Source organism: Hemicordylus capensis, chromosome 3 (genome assembly GCF_027244095.1).
Source record: "Hemicordylus capensis ecotype Gifberg chromosome 3, rHemCap1.1.pri, whole genome shotgun sequence".
NCBI classification, from domain to species: domain Eukaryota; kingdom Metazoa; phylum Chordata; class Lepidosauria; order Squamata; family Cordylidae; genus Hemicordylus; species Hemicordylus capensis.
Genome location: NC_069659.1, coordinates 292930041 through 292943678, shown reverse-complemented (window position 1 = coordinate 292943678; position 13638 = coordinate 292930041). Strand labels below are relative to the sequence as shown.

General features: G+C 42.6%; 1 protein-coding gene across 3 annotated transcripts in view; it reads right to left on the bottom strand.

Annotated features, from left to right (window-relative positions):
• Positions 1 to 13638, bottom strand: part of STAG1 (stromal antigen 1) — a 327093-nt gene that overhangs the window by 155374 nt on the left and 158081 nt on the right. The window contains exon 1 of one of the 3 annotated variants that reach the window (XM_053310206.1): positions 4840 to 4858. The exons of the other annotated variants lie outside the window; for them this stretch is intronic. The gene's annotated coding sequence lies outside the window, so the exon portion shown is untranslated. Of the gene's footprint in view, positions 1 to 4839; positions 4859 to 13638 lie in introns of those variants that run through there. 3 annotated transcript variants of the gene reach the window in all.

Sequence of the window (13638 nt, the reverse complement as noted above, 5' to 3'; positions counted from 1 at the left end):
TACCTTCTCTCTGGTTGGTTCTGCAACCAACTGTTCTAAGGCGCTGTCATTTAGCATGTCTAGAAATTTGGCCTCTTTTTCAATACCTTCACATGAATTTGCCCAGTCTATGTGAGGGCAATTGAAGTCACCCATTATTACCTCTCTCTCTCTGACGCCTCTCCAATTTTGCTACTCCAATTCCAGGTTATTCTCAGCGTTTTTATCTGGAGGGTTATATGTCCCTAGTAACACATTTCTTTTCAGTCCTTGTAAAGATAAAGTTGTGCTGTCGAGTCAGTGTCCACTCCTGGCGACCAAAGGGCCATGTGGTCTTCTTTTGTAGAATACAGGAGGTATTTACCATTGCCATCTCCTGTACAGTATGAGATGATGCCTTTCATCATCTTCCTATATCATGTTTCCCATAGTTTGGGAAACATACCAGCAGGGATTCAAACCAGCAACCTCTTGCTTGCTCCCTAGACAAGTTACTTCCCCGCTGTGTCATTAGGTGGCTCTCTTACTGTCATCCATAATGATTCTGTGGAGGACTCCAGCCCTCCTAGGTTTGCTAGCTTGTTGGATTCTATCCCTTTTTAATACACAGTGCTACTCCACCTCCAATCTGCCCCTTCCTGTCCTTTCTGTAGAGTTTGTATCCAGGAATAACAGTGTTCCACTGGTTCTCACTGTTCCACAATGTTTCCATTATGCCCACTATATCCCTGTTTTCATTAGCAACCAAAAAGTCCAGATTGCCCATCTTGGCTCAGATGCTCTTGGGTCTGGTATACAAAAAACACCTATACACTCAGTCTCTTACCTGATGTTGGCATGTGTTGTCTCCCTTACTGTCATTTGACTTTTTTGACCAGCTGACATGCATTTCCATATGCTCTGCTCCTGGCTTTACTTTGTTCCCATTCTGGTTTATCTGAAAAGTTTACACCCTCGTACCCTAGGAGATTTTGCTTCCGAACCAGATACCAAACAGTTCCTGTCTGCAGTCCCTCAGGCATCATTTTAAAAGTTGAGATAGTTTTCTTAATTCATCTATACTTTCTACATGCTCTCTAGATCTAGCTCCTACTTGGCTTTTTTCATCTTTCACTTTTTTCATCTTTTGCTTTTATTACTGCCCATACTTATATCTTTAACCTTTCACACTTGACTGGTTCTTTCTCTTTCGTTCAAAAAGATGATTGTGTTACTGTTTTTTTGTAGGGGCGGGGGAACCATACTTCTACTCTTGATCCTACTCTTCTGTCGAATTATATTTCAATTTCTCCCTCCACCATTTGTTTTATACTTCTTCAACAAGCTTGCTTACTTTCACTGTCTTTCCTCTCACATGTAATTCTATTCTAGATTCTCAATTGGGTCTTCATGCAACTACTCTACAAAAGCTGTTTTGGCTTATATTACTAATCTTCACTTTGCTAAAAATGAAGTCCTTTACTCTGTTTCTTGTTTTGTGTCTTTCCTTCTCCTTCTTAATATTCTTCTTTTTTATGAAATTTCATGTGAGTTTGATGTTACCCAACTATTAAACTCTTGATTTCATTCCTATTTCAATACTCGTTTCTTTTCTAGAATTAGAGTTGTTTTTCTTTATCTTTTCCCTATGCTGCTGGTGTTCACATAATTCAGTTCTTAATTCTATTTTCTATTTCTTCTCTTTGCAGTTTTAACAACTTGGTTTTAAGTATATTGTTTATGTTGATGATATCCAGTTGCATCTTTTTGTTCCTTTTGTTCTTTCACACATTTCTGGCACTATATTACCTTTTAAAATGGTGACTCTCATTCAGCAGGGCAAGGGCAACTATCCCTGTATACAACTCCAGCACAACATCCCTCCAGTGGCTCTTGCTGGTGTCTACCTTATATTTTGTTTTAGATTGGAAGCCCATGTCATATAGGGTGCCTTCTAATTTATATATTATTCTATGTAAACTGCTTTGAGAACTTATGCTGATGGTATATAAATATACCACTTTATATACATACACACAAACACAAATTTATATACTGCCCAAAACTTGTGTCCCTGGGCAGTTTACAACAAAAACAGTACCAATTAGAACAGAATTAAAACATTAACACAATTTAAAATTTAACACAATGTTAAACTGCTAAACCTAATTAAAAGCCTGGGTGAACAAATCAGCCTTAACTGCCTTTTAAAAAGTTTATTTATTTAACATATTTTTATACCACCCCCAAAACTTACATCTCTGGGTGGTTTACAACAACACACAATAAAAAAGAGAAAAAGTTAACCAATTTGTTAAAACCAAGTAAACATAAAAGTTAAAACATTACAACAATTTAAAATTTTAAAACAATATTTTAAAACAATGTGAAAACTATTAAAACAATATTTAATTTAATTAAAAGCCTGGGTGAACATATGTGAATTTAAAGACTTTTTCAAAGTTGTCAGAAATGGGGAGGCTCTTATTTCAGCAGAGAGCGCATTCCAAAGCTTTGGGGTAAAGCAGTGAAGAAGGCCTGTCCCCAAGTAGCCAGCAGATGAGCTGGTGGCAACTGCTGATGGACCTCTCCTGATGATCTCTATGGGCAGTGGGGTTCATGATGAAATAACAGAATAAATTCTCTTAAATACCCAGGGCCCAAGCTGTTTAGGACTTTATAACCAGCACCTTGTATTTTGACCGGAAGCTTATCGACAACCAGTGTAGTTCTTTCAATACGGGAGTAACATGGTCTCTCCGAGATAAACCAGAGACCAACCTGGCTGCCACATTCTGGACCAACTGCAGTTTCTGGACTACAAACAAGGGCAGCCCAACACAGATCACATTGCAGTAATCCTGTCTGGAGATTACCAGCAGATGTACTACTGTTCTAAGGTCGCTTATATCAAGAAACGAACACAGCTGGCATATCAACTGAAGCTGATAGAAGGCACTTCTGGCCACCGCCTCAACCTGGGACACCAGGGAGAGGCTTGGATCCAGAAGCACCCCCAGAATGCATACCTGTTCCTTCTGGGGAAGTGTGACCCCCATCCAGAACAGGCAGATCTAACTCATCTCTCGAGTTTTGACCCCGCATGAGTACCTCTGTCTTATCTGAATTCAGTCTCAGTTTGTTAGCCCTTATCTAGCCCATCACTGCCTCCAGGCAGGCATTTAGGGAGGTTATGCCCTCTCCCAATGATGTTGACATGGAGAAATAGATTTGGGTGTCATCAGTATACTGATAGCACCCTGCACCAAATCTCCTGATTATCTCTCCCAGCGGTTTTATGTAGATCCAACATCGGAGACAATATGGAGCCCTGAGGCACACCATACAAAAGTTCAGATTTTGAAGAACAGTCTACAAGATACACCACCTGGAACCTGCCCGAGAGGTAGGAGCAGAACCACAGTAAAGTAGTGCCTCCCACTCCCAACCCCCTCAGACGCTCCAGAAGGATACTATGGCCGCTGAGAGATCCAGAAGGATCAACAGTCACACTCTGTCAATTCCCCATTGGAGATCATCCATCAGGCCAACAAAGGCAGTCTCCACCCCACAGGCCACCCAAAAGCTATTCTGAAATGTGGCCAGATAACCAGTTTCATCCAAGACTATCTGGAGCTGAGAGTCCACCACTCTCTCACTTACCATGCCCAGCCACAGAAGGTTGGAGACAGGCTTGTAGTTGCTCAACTCTGAAGAATCCAAGGTAGGCTTCTTCAGAAGTGTTCTAAGGAGGCACCCTGCTTTCCCTCAGAGAAGCGTTTATAATCTTTACCAGGTCTTCTCCAACAACACAATCTTTACCAGGCTTTCTACAACAATACTACAACAAGCATGTCAAATCATGGCTTTTAACCCAGGCTTTTATATGATTGTCTCCACTGCTGCTTCTTGTATTTTGTACTGCTTTTATGCTTGTTTTAAATTATTATTTTTTAAAATCAGATTTGTTTTTATACTTTTTAGCTCAATATTTTAGTGTGTCTTTTTAATAATTGTGTTTTTAAATTTTATTGTGAGCCGCCTTGAGATTTTCTTAATGAAAGGTGGGGTATAAATTTAACAATAAATAAAATAAATAAATAAAAACACCCCTGCCAGATAGTATAAGCCATGTCAGGCAAGGGACAGGTGGTAGGTTGCACCGTGCCAATCAGCTTGTCCACATCCCTCAGGAGTCACGAACTGGAACTGATCCACCCTAACCACACAAGAGGAGTTGCTGGACACCTCCACATCAGACACTGAAGTAATTATGGAAAATGAGTCTAAGTCAGCCTGACTACGGGAGATTTTCTCCACAAAGGACTCATTAAACCCGTCACAGTGGGTAACTGATGGTTCCAGATTCTGATTCAAGAGAGGTGGAGCACATACCAGCCCCTCTCACAACATTGAACAACTCCGCTAGACGTGAACTTGCGGATGAAATACAGGCAGAAAAAAACAGCTTATTTGCCACACGTATTGCCTGAGCATACATTTTCAAATGCACTCCATGTTGCAATCTGTTGGATTCGAATCGAGTCTTTCTCCACTTGCGCTCCAGTCATCTACCTTGCCACTTCAGCCCCTGTAGTTCTTTCATATACCATGGCGCCAATTTTGAAGCGGGTTGGAGAAGACGCTTAGGAGTTATCATGTCTACTGTCCCGATGAGTACAGTGCGGGAAAAACACCTGTTTTCCCTTTCCGAATGAGAAAAATGCTGCTTTAGTTTTTACAACATCAAGCAACATTAAGTGCATTAATTTCTTAATTAAAGAAATTAAGAATTTCTCTATAATATCCATTTTTGCATGACTTTTTCTCCCTTTAAGGAATTTTTAAATACAGCTAGTATCCCTGTGCTCTGGGTCTAACCTGGATTGCTAAATTCTAACACGATCTTCATTCTAAATGATGCAGCAGAAATACTTTTCCTCCCATTAGCATGTAATTTGTTTTTATTGTTGTTGCTGTGTTAGTTTGAAATATTTTCATTCCTTCTCCTGTTTGCTTCTTCATTTAATTCAAATCCTTGTTCACTGAAACCTAGAAAAGGAAATTCCCCTTGAATAATGTTTATCAGATGGAAGTCTCTCACAGAGTGGTGGCAGTAGAGTGTTTGGTCTACATATTTGATAACACAATTGCAAAGATATGTATCAGATATGCCAAGAATGTGCCACTTATACTACATCAACCTAATTAACAAAGTGTACTAAGACAGTTTTAGAAGTATATATTTCCCCTTATGTTCTACAGAATGTGTGTGTTTAGACTGCATTTTAACATGGTTAATCAAGGCTGCTCAACACTTTCCATTAAGATACATTGTTTTCTGCTACTCACATTTAATGAGTATCCAAAAACACACACTCAGCCCAATAACACATTGCCCCCCTCCCACTAACATTCCAAGCTTTTTTCTTCAGGTTCTGCTCAATTTCCTTTACTACCTTCACATCCATTCATAGCACCTGACAAAATGCCAAACGTTGATCTGTGACAGCATTTCAAAAGAAATTACACATGCTCACTAAAAATAAACATTGATCTTACCTGTGAAGGGTTCTTTTCCACAGTGTCTGAGGTCAGCCTTAACAATGTGTTGAGTGCCAATCATGCCTCAGGAAGACAGGAAGTGGATTTTCAAAGCTCAAGGTTATATCCGGTAGTTAGGTAGGAGGCACCAAAACCCCCAGTTCTGAAACTGCCGAGCTAGAAGGCAACAGTTCAAAACTATTGAGATAGGGAGAGAATTAGAAGGGACATAAAAACAAGAAGATCAACCCCAAGAAATTGGGGGGGGGAGAGGAAAAATGTTTTGACATGAAGGGGAAACTAATAACCCTTTGGTCCAGGACCAAAGAGATAGCCGAGACCTGTCTGCGCAAGGCATTGGGATGAAGGTAGATGTCTAAGTCCTCCTGGAGGAATGGCAGAACTTCCGGGATTCCCACTGCAGTAGGTATGATTTGTTTTCTACTCACCCATATGGCGAAGGCTACCCAGGTGGCTTGGTATATATGACTGGTTGAAGATTTCCTATATTCTGGTATTCTGCACAGAAGTGGGGTATCCGCTGTTTTTCAACGAGGAGTACTCAATGTCCAAGTGTGAAGCTGGAGCCATTCTGGATCCAGGTGTAGGACAGGACCCTGGGAAAGAAGATCTGGGTGGAAAGGAAGAGGCCATGGGTCCCTGATGGGAGAGTGCGACCAGGTCCGAAAACCATGATCTTCTCTACCAGTGTGGAGCGATAAGGATGATGTTTACTCATTCCCGAATAAGTTTTTGCAGAACCTAAGTTAATATGGCTATTGTAAGAAATGTGTATAGGAGCTCCTGGGGCCAATAAGGCATCCGTTGCCTCCACCATCGGAGCCTAGTACCTTGTGAAGAACCTTGGAAGTTGTTGATTTAGCGGTGAGGCAAATAGATCCACTCTGGGGTGTCCTAGTATGGAGATTATCAGGTCGAGGACTTCTGGGAGCAGAGCCCTTTCTGCTGAGTCTATGTTCTTTAGACCCAGCCAGTCTAATCTCTGATTCACTGTCCCCGTGAGATGTTCTACTGATATGGAAGCTAGATGTACTTCCATCCAAGAGAAGAGGAGCGAGGATTCCAACATCAGACAGCGTGATCTGGTTCCTCCTCAGTTCGTCACGTGTGCCTTTGTTGTCACATTGTCTGTGAGAACATGTATGTGATGTTGTCAAATTAGGGAAAGGAAGTGTAGCAGGGCCAGCCGAATAGCCTGTTGGGCTATTGATGCTCTTTGTCACTTCCTCTGCTGACCAAGTGCCCCGAGGGAACTGATTGCAGCAGTGTGCTCCCCATCCCAACCGGCTGGAGTCCATGGGTATTATGATCTTGTCTGGTGGAACTAAGGCAAGACCTAGGAGCATGTTGGCCAACACGCACCAAGTGAGGGAGAGATGGAACTCACGCAGAATCACTACTTTTCTGTGTTCCTTGGCCATGATCTGATCTTGGAAGGGGAGGAGGAGCCACTGTAGGGGGCTGGAGTGCCAGCGTGCCCACAGTGTGCATCCCAGGCAAGAAATCATGGAACCCACAAGCTGCGCTAGGTGCATAAGGTCCGCAGAAGGACTGTTCAGAAGGGCAAGCACAGTGCATGAGATCTTGTCCCTGCAATTGGAGAATAAGGAGACTATTCACTGATGAGTGTTGAACAGAGCCCCCAGATTTTGGAGAAGCTGCGATGGGTGCAGGTGACTCTTCTGGAGGTTCACTACAAACCTGTGCATCCGCAGGAGGTGGAGAGTTTTCTGGACATCCCATGGGGCCTGGGGAAGGGAACAAGAGTGAATCAGGAGATTGTCGAAAAATAGATGGACATGGAGGGTTTGCTCTATGTGCATGTGAGCAATCAAGGCCACCATGATCTTGGTGAAGACTTGTGGGGCCAAATAGAGCTTGAAGGGCAACACTCTGTATTGGAAGTGCATGTTGTTGTGACAGAACCTGAGTGAGATATTTGAGATGGGATGAATCAGGATGTGGAGGTACGCCTCCGAAAGGTTGGAGGCCAACAATTAACCAGTTCTCACTGCTTCCTTGATAGTGCATAGAGATTCCATCCTGAAGGGTGTTTTGAAGATGAAGTGGTTAAGGTTTTTCAGGTCCAGGACTGCCCTCCATGAACCATCTTTTTGGGGGACCAGAAAAAGTATGGAATATACTTCTAGACCCTTCTCTGTTAGGGGAACAGGTTCAATCACCTGTGTCAGGTGTTGAATTGCTAGAGTCATCTGCTGGACCTTCATCAGATTCTTGGAGAATGGAGTAGGAATGAAAGAATTTGGAGGGAGAGAAGTGAACTCTAGAACAAGGCTGTGGAAATGGTCCTCAGTACCCAGGAGTTGGAGGTAGAACCGTTCCAGGCAGCAGAGAACCTGAAAAGTCTACCTTCGACCGGGAAGGAGTCGTTGCTTGAGTCCATGCTGGGGAGCAGCTGTATTGGCTTGTCTGAACGGTTGATTTCTGGAATTTCCACTGTTATGCTGCTGCCACTGGAGATGCCAAGAGGATCTGGAATTGAAATTGTATGACCTGTTGTCTCTGAAGGAATTGGATGATGATCTGGGGAATGATCTGAAGAGACGAAAATTACTGGAAGTAGACCGAAAGGGTCTGAGGAAATCCCTTCTGGTGGTGGGCATAGCCTTTTTATTGTCCAGTGTCTCAGCAAGAACTGGTTTGAGTGCCTCCTACCTTAGTCCCTGAGGAGGAGGTAGAAGTAAAGTTGAGTTTAGATTTAGGATCAACTCGCCAGTTTTTTTTTAACCAGAGGCACCTCCTGACTGCCACCAAAGCCGTAATGGATCTGAAAATGTGTTGGATGCAATCCAAACTGAAGTCGGCCATAAGGTCTGCTGCTTTGGCTATCTTGTTGATGCCGTCTAAGTTTTTTGTTCTCGGGGAGAACGAATTGCACTAACTCCTTAGCCCATAGAAGAGAAGCTCGAGCAAAGATGGAATTAGAAGCGGTTGCCCTGACAACTAAGGACAAAAAGTCACGAACCTTAAGAAGGAGAAAAATCACATTTTAAAAAATCTTCTGGTACCTTTAGCTGCTTGTCTCCGTCCTTATTAATTAGTGTTCCGGGAACCGATTGTGCCACAGGAGCATCTACACTGGGAGAGATCAACAAAGCCATATCATCAGAAAGAGTATAAAGTTTCTTAGGGCAGGGTACTGTGGATTTGACTGCGAAAGGCACCTTCCATTTTGCCATCACAGTGTCCTTAAACAGAGGGAGGAAGGGAATGGAACAGGAGGGGGAGAAGGATCAAGGCAACACTATCTGGTCTTAACCCATTTGTTGCTGTGAAATTGATTCAGGAGAGACATCTTTTACAGTTCTCCTTGCCTTGGATAGCAGTACCTCAAACTCTGTTGCTGAAAAAGGGTGAAATGAGTTGGTAGCTTGTGTGGATGCTTCTTTGTCAGAAAGTTCTCCCTTCTCAGACTCAGAAGTGGATTGTGAAGACCCAGCTGTGGGAGGTTCAGATCTGATGAGTAATTATGGTAGGTTAGGGGCTGTTTCCAAGGGGGCAGGAGAAGGGTAGGAGCAGGAAGGTCTCTTAGGAGGGGGGATCTTCTTGAGATGAAGAGGAAGAGGAAGGAAGGGGTCTTTTGCTGCATTTCTGCTTGAGCTGTCTGGGTAAAAAACGCCCCCTCTCATTCAGGGAAATACCCTCCCCCGCCAGGAAGGGCTAGGAGAGGAGAAAAGGCTTTGATGGACGTTGGGGGCACTGGTGATTGTATGGGGACTGGAGTCAGGGAGGGGGGAGAAAGAGAAAATACAGGGGAAGCCATAGCCTTAAATTCTTTTTGGATAAACTCTCTGAGCCAAAGCTCCATGCCAGGAGTAAGCAGATCCTTAGGATTAGTGTTCCCTGAAGGGATATTACTCACATCCTCTTCAGGTAAATGCGGTTGTACGTTAATAGGCTGAGCTGGTAAAGCAGGAGTAGGCTGTGGATCTGCCGCTATCAGAGTTGCTGACTGGATGCAGGGGAAATGACCAGCGAACTGGGTTTCCCCTCCCTCAGATGGTTGCTGGCACCGGTGTGAATAAAGCGTTCATCAGATCAGAAGCTGCCTCTGTGCTGCTATGAACTTGTAAAATGGCGGAGGTAAGCATTGTGGCAAATGCTGCTGGCACACAGCTTGGAGAACCAGCCGTTCAACTCAGTCTGGCCACTGGCGTTTTCCATTTCTTCTTGGGCAGTTTGGAGCATTCAAGCGGTTGTTTAGGTTTTTGGGGGAGGCTTGGCGCTCTCTTCTTTAAGGTGCCTCATCTTTTTGAAGGCTTTTGTGGGGGGGGGGGATTTGTTGGCTGCAGAGCCTTAGTAAGTAAATTAGGTCCTGCTGCGGGAGCTGTAAGGACAGAAGCGATAGTAGCACTGGTGGGGGAGGGAGAGCGGCAATGATATTTTTGATAAATTTTGAAGACAAAACCAACTGAAAATGACTCTCTTCCCACCCTTGTACACTGGAGATAGGGGAAAGGGGCAAGAAGATACTAGCCTGAAAGGGGTTAATCAGAGCCCTCAGAAGATGCTACTCACTGAGGTGAGACAAGAACGGAACTGGGTTTTTTGGCACCTCCTACCTAACTACCGGATATAACCTCGGGCCCTTCAGAAAGGGAAACCCCCCCCCCCACAAAGGTCCCTGGCATGGGACAGCTTCATCAGGAGCGGTATGGGAAGCAATGGGCATGGAAAGCAACGGGGGGGGGGGGAGCCACTGAGAAACAACGGAGCCAATCAGAAAAATCGGTAAACTAAAAAATATCCTTGATAATTGTTGAAGACAAAATCAACTGAAAAAAAACTCCCTTCCCACCCTTGGCACACTGGAGATAGGAAGAGGGACGAAGGGGCAAGAGGAGACTAGCCTGAAAGGAGTTGATCAGAGCTCCCAGAAGATGCTGTCCCCTGAAGTGAGACAATGATGGAACTGGAGGGTTTGGTGTCTCCTACCTAACTACCGCATATACTGCTTTGAAAATCTATTTCCTGTCTTCCTGAGGCATGATTGGCGCACAACCCATTGTTAAGGATGACCTCAGACAACTGCAGAAAAACTGTCCATACACATTTCTGATTCTCACGAGTTTAGACAAGACTTCTGATGTAAAAGGACCAGCACCAGGTAGATGTGAAAGAGATCAAGTGAAACAAGTAAATACACTCTTCTTTCACTTCCTCCTGAAACTCTCAAAAAAAGCATTTTGCACTATAAACTTTTCTGTTTGCAGGCTAGCAGTGTAAAAAAAAAAAAAAGCTCTGTTCTCTGCAGGTGGCTCTGCAGCTTTCATCCAGCATATGAAGCACTGATATCCTTGGACACTAGAGTGTATTTCTAGCTTTACAGGTGAAGTAGTGAAATGCTGACATCTCCAACCACAATGTACATCTTTAGAGCTCCAGGGATTCCCAGTTATTTCATACAATCAGCTTGGCTATGAGTATGAAGTCCTGACACAGCTCCTTCAGTCTCCACCATTATCCCAACTAGCTACGACTTTGCTGGACCTCACTGACCTTTTGGCTCTCCCAATAAGCAGCTGCTGCTCACCATCTCACACTTCAGTCAACTGTGGACCCCATCTCTGGAATTCAAACTAACTCCCTTGCTTCCCTTGCATCAATCTTGTCATCCTTTCATCCCTTGCTGGTAAGTGAACAAGAGAATAATACAAAACAAAATGGCACTGAGAAGGGAAAGTAACAACTAACTTGTCAGGGCAGTTTTACTCTCTCATACAGCTACAGTTCAGTGTTATTTTTCAATATATAAAAATGTGTAGCTCTCACCAGTATCAAAATAGAGTACTTTCACATGGCTTAGAGATCTGTAATTTGAGCTGCACATGTAGTCCATACGATTGCTTGAAAAATCTGTAAATAGCATAAATATCCCTTAAAATTGGGACTCCACGTGTATCCCAAAATGGTTACAGTACTTCTGCACAGGTGAGATGAAATTTGATATACATTTAGCCTAACAAACCCTGGTTACTAGAAAAGCTCAGAGAAAGGGACATTGTACATCTCTTGTTCAAAATAAGGGGCATGGAATATGCCTCAAAATCGTCAAGGTACATTCCAGGCTACAACAGTTCCATTGACTCTTCAATGCCTCAATCAGGATTAAATTTCGGAGATGGTACAAGTCTAGCAGTGGTCAAAAATGTGCATCTATGCTTGCACATGGCACACTTTATTTACTAGTCGTATTTATAGACGCTTGAATCTCAAAGCTGATAAGCCCATGTGAGGAATATATTAAAAATGTTAGTGTGCTTTTCTATTAGCTAGAAAGGTGAAATAGAATTTAATAAACATATTTCTAGACAAGCCTAAAGATGAGTTATGAGTTGATCTCAACAGTCAAACCACAGGACATAAAATTTACTTCAAAAACAGAGGATGTATGCCAGCATGGAATAAGCAAACACACAAATAGAAGGGAATGTTCAGCTGGAAGAATACTCATGCACTTGAGCCATCCTTGTGAGAATTCCTAACAGTAGCCAGGAACATAAATCTATGCTTGCAGAACGGAAACTAAAAATCAAGAATGTATGTATTGATCTATATTGCAACCTTGGAGAAGCTGCTGCCAGTCTGTGAAGACAATACTGAGCTAGATAGACCAATAGTCTGACTCAATATATGGCAGTTTCCTATGTTCCTATGTTATATTTACATGCAATACTTGTTCCTTGCATATTCCCTGACATTGTATGGAAAGTTAGTCCTGCAAATTAAGTAAGAAAAGCTATTAGCTCATACATTTTTAACAGCCCAATTACCTTAACATATTTAACTACATTTCTAATTTTTTAATTTAATTTATCACATCTGAATAATGTTTTTTCAAATGTTTTAATTTATCACATCTGAATACACAGACATTTAATATTACAAGATTTAAAAACCAGATTCAAAGGATTATTCTTCCTTCTTAAGAGATCTTATGCTGCAGTGATCTATCCACATATTCCAACTGGACAAAGACAGCAATACCTGTCTCTTCCCACTGACTTAACTTCAACAGAGGCTCTGTCTCAAAATCAATTTTCCCTATCAGAGCTCAGGCTAAGGAATAGACGGGCTTTAAGCATGCCAAAAGAGCATTTCCTGTTTATTAAAGGTAACTAGTCTAGCCATTATGAGGTCTGCCATAAATGCCGATCTGCGGACAAAAGCTGTTCCATGCACCTGCATTTTCAAATGTAAAAATAATTGGAAAGCAATTACAAACTTCTGCAATGCATATAAATTCTCAATGATACAGGACAAACTAACCAAGACATCTGTGATTGATCCTCCTGGTACATTCAAAGTAGCTGCAGGGTGAGTGGTCAGATTGGGGGGGGGAGGGGTTGAGACTGGTGGTGGGGGGATTTAATCATTTTTCCTGTTTCAATTTACTGATTTATATGCCTCTATGTTTTTCTTGAAACAGACAAAGACATTCTCCATGGCTGCTTCGAATTTTAAAGGTTTACAGGAGATCTGATCTTTAATTTTTCTGTTTCTTGTCTAGTTTTGCCATCAGTTTTTCAACAAGCTGGAAAAGGTAAACAGGAGAAGAGAAAAGCGGTATGTAGTCATGTTTGTCCATAAGTAAGTAGTCATGTCAAAGGGAGGGAGTGGGAATCCAATAGTCACATTCTAGTAATACCCTTATTAGGACCAACGAAAATGACACAGACTCTTGAGCAGCTTGTTTTCGAGTGTAAGAAAACTTTATCAGGCTGGATTTTAAGAAAAGCACAAGGTGAGGGGGACAGTACATGTGGAGCTGGGTCTGGTGAGATGACCCAAAACATCCTCATTTTATACAAGTCTCAGAACTGAGTCAGGAGGAGAGACTCATATTGACCTGCTTCACGGTTCATCAGAAGTGCTAGATTTTTTTTATTTCCCCCAAATAGGAGTACAGACACTAATCCTACTTTATCCCAGGAGCCTTGGGTATAGCCTAAGGTATAGACTAAGATCCTGATAAGTAGCTCAACTCATCCTAAGACTTATAAGGACTTTTTAGGCCCAGCTCCTTCCCCACTTCTCAGCCTGATGATGGGTTGTTAAAAACTCAAAAGCTACCTGCTCAAGATGTTCTGTCAT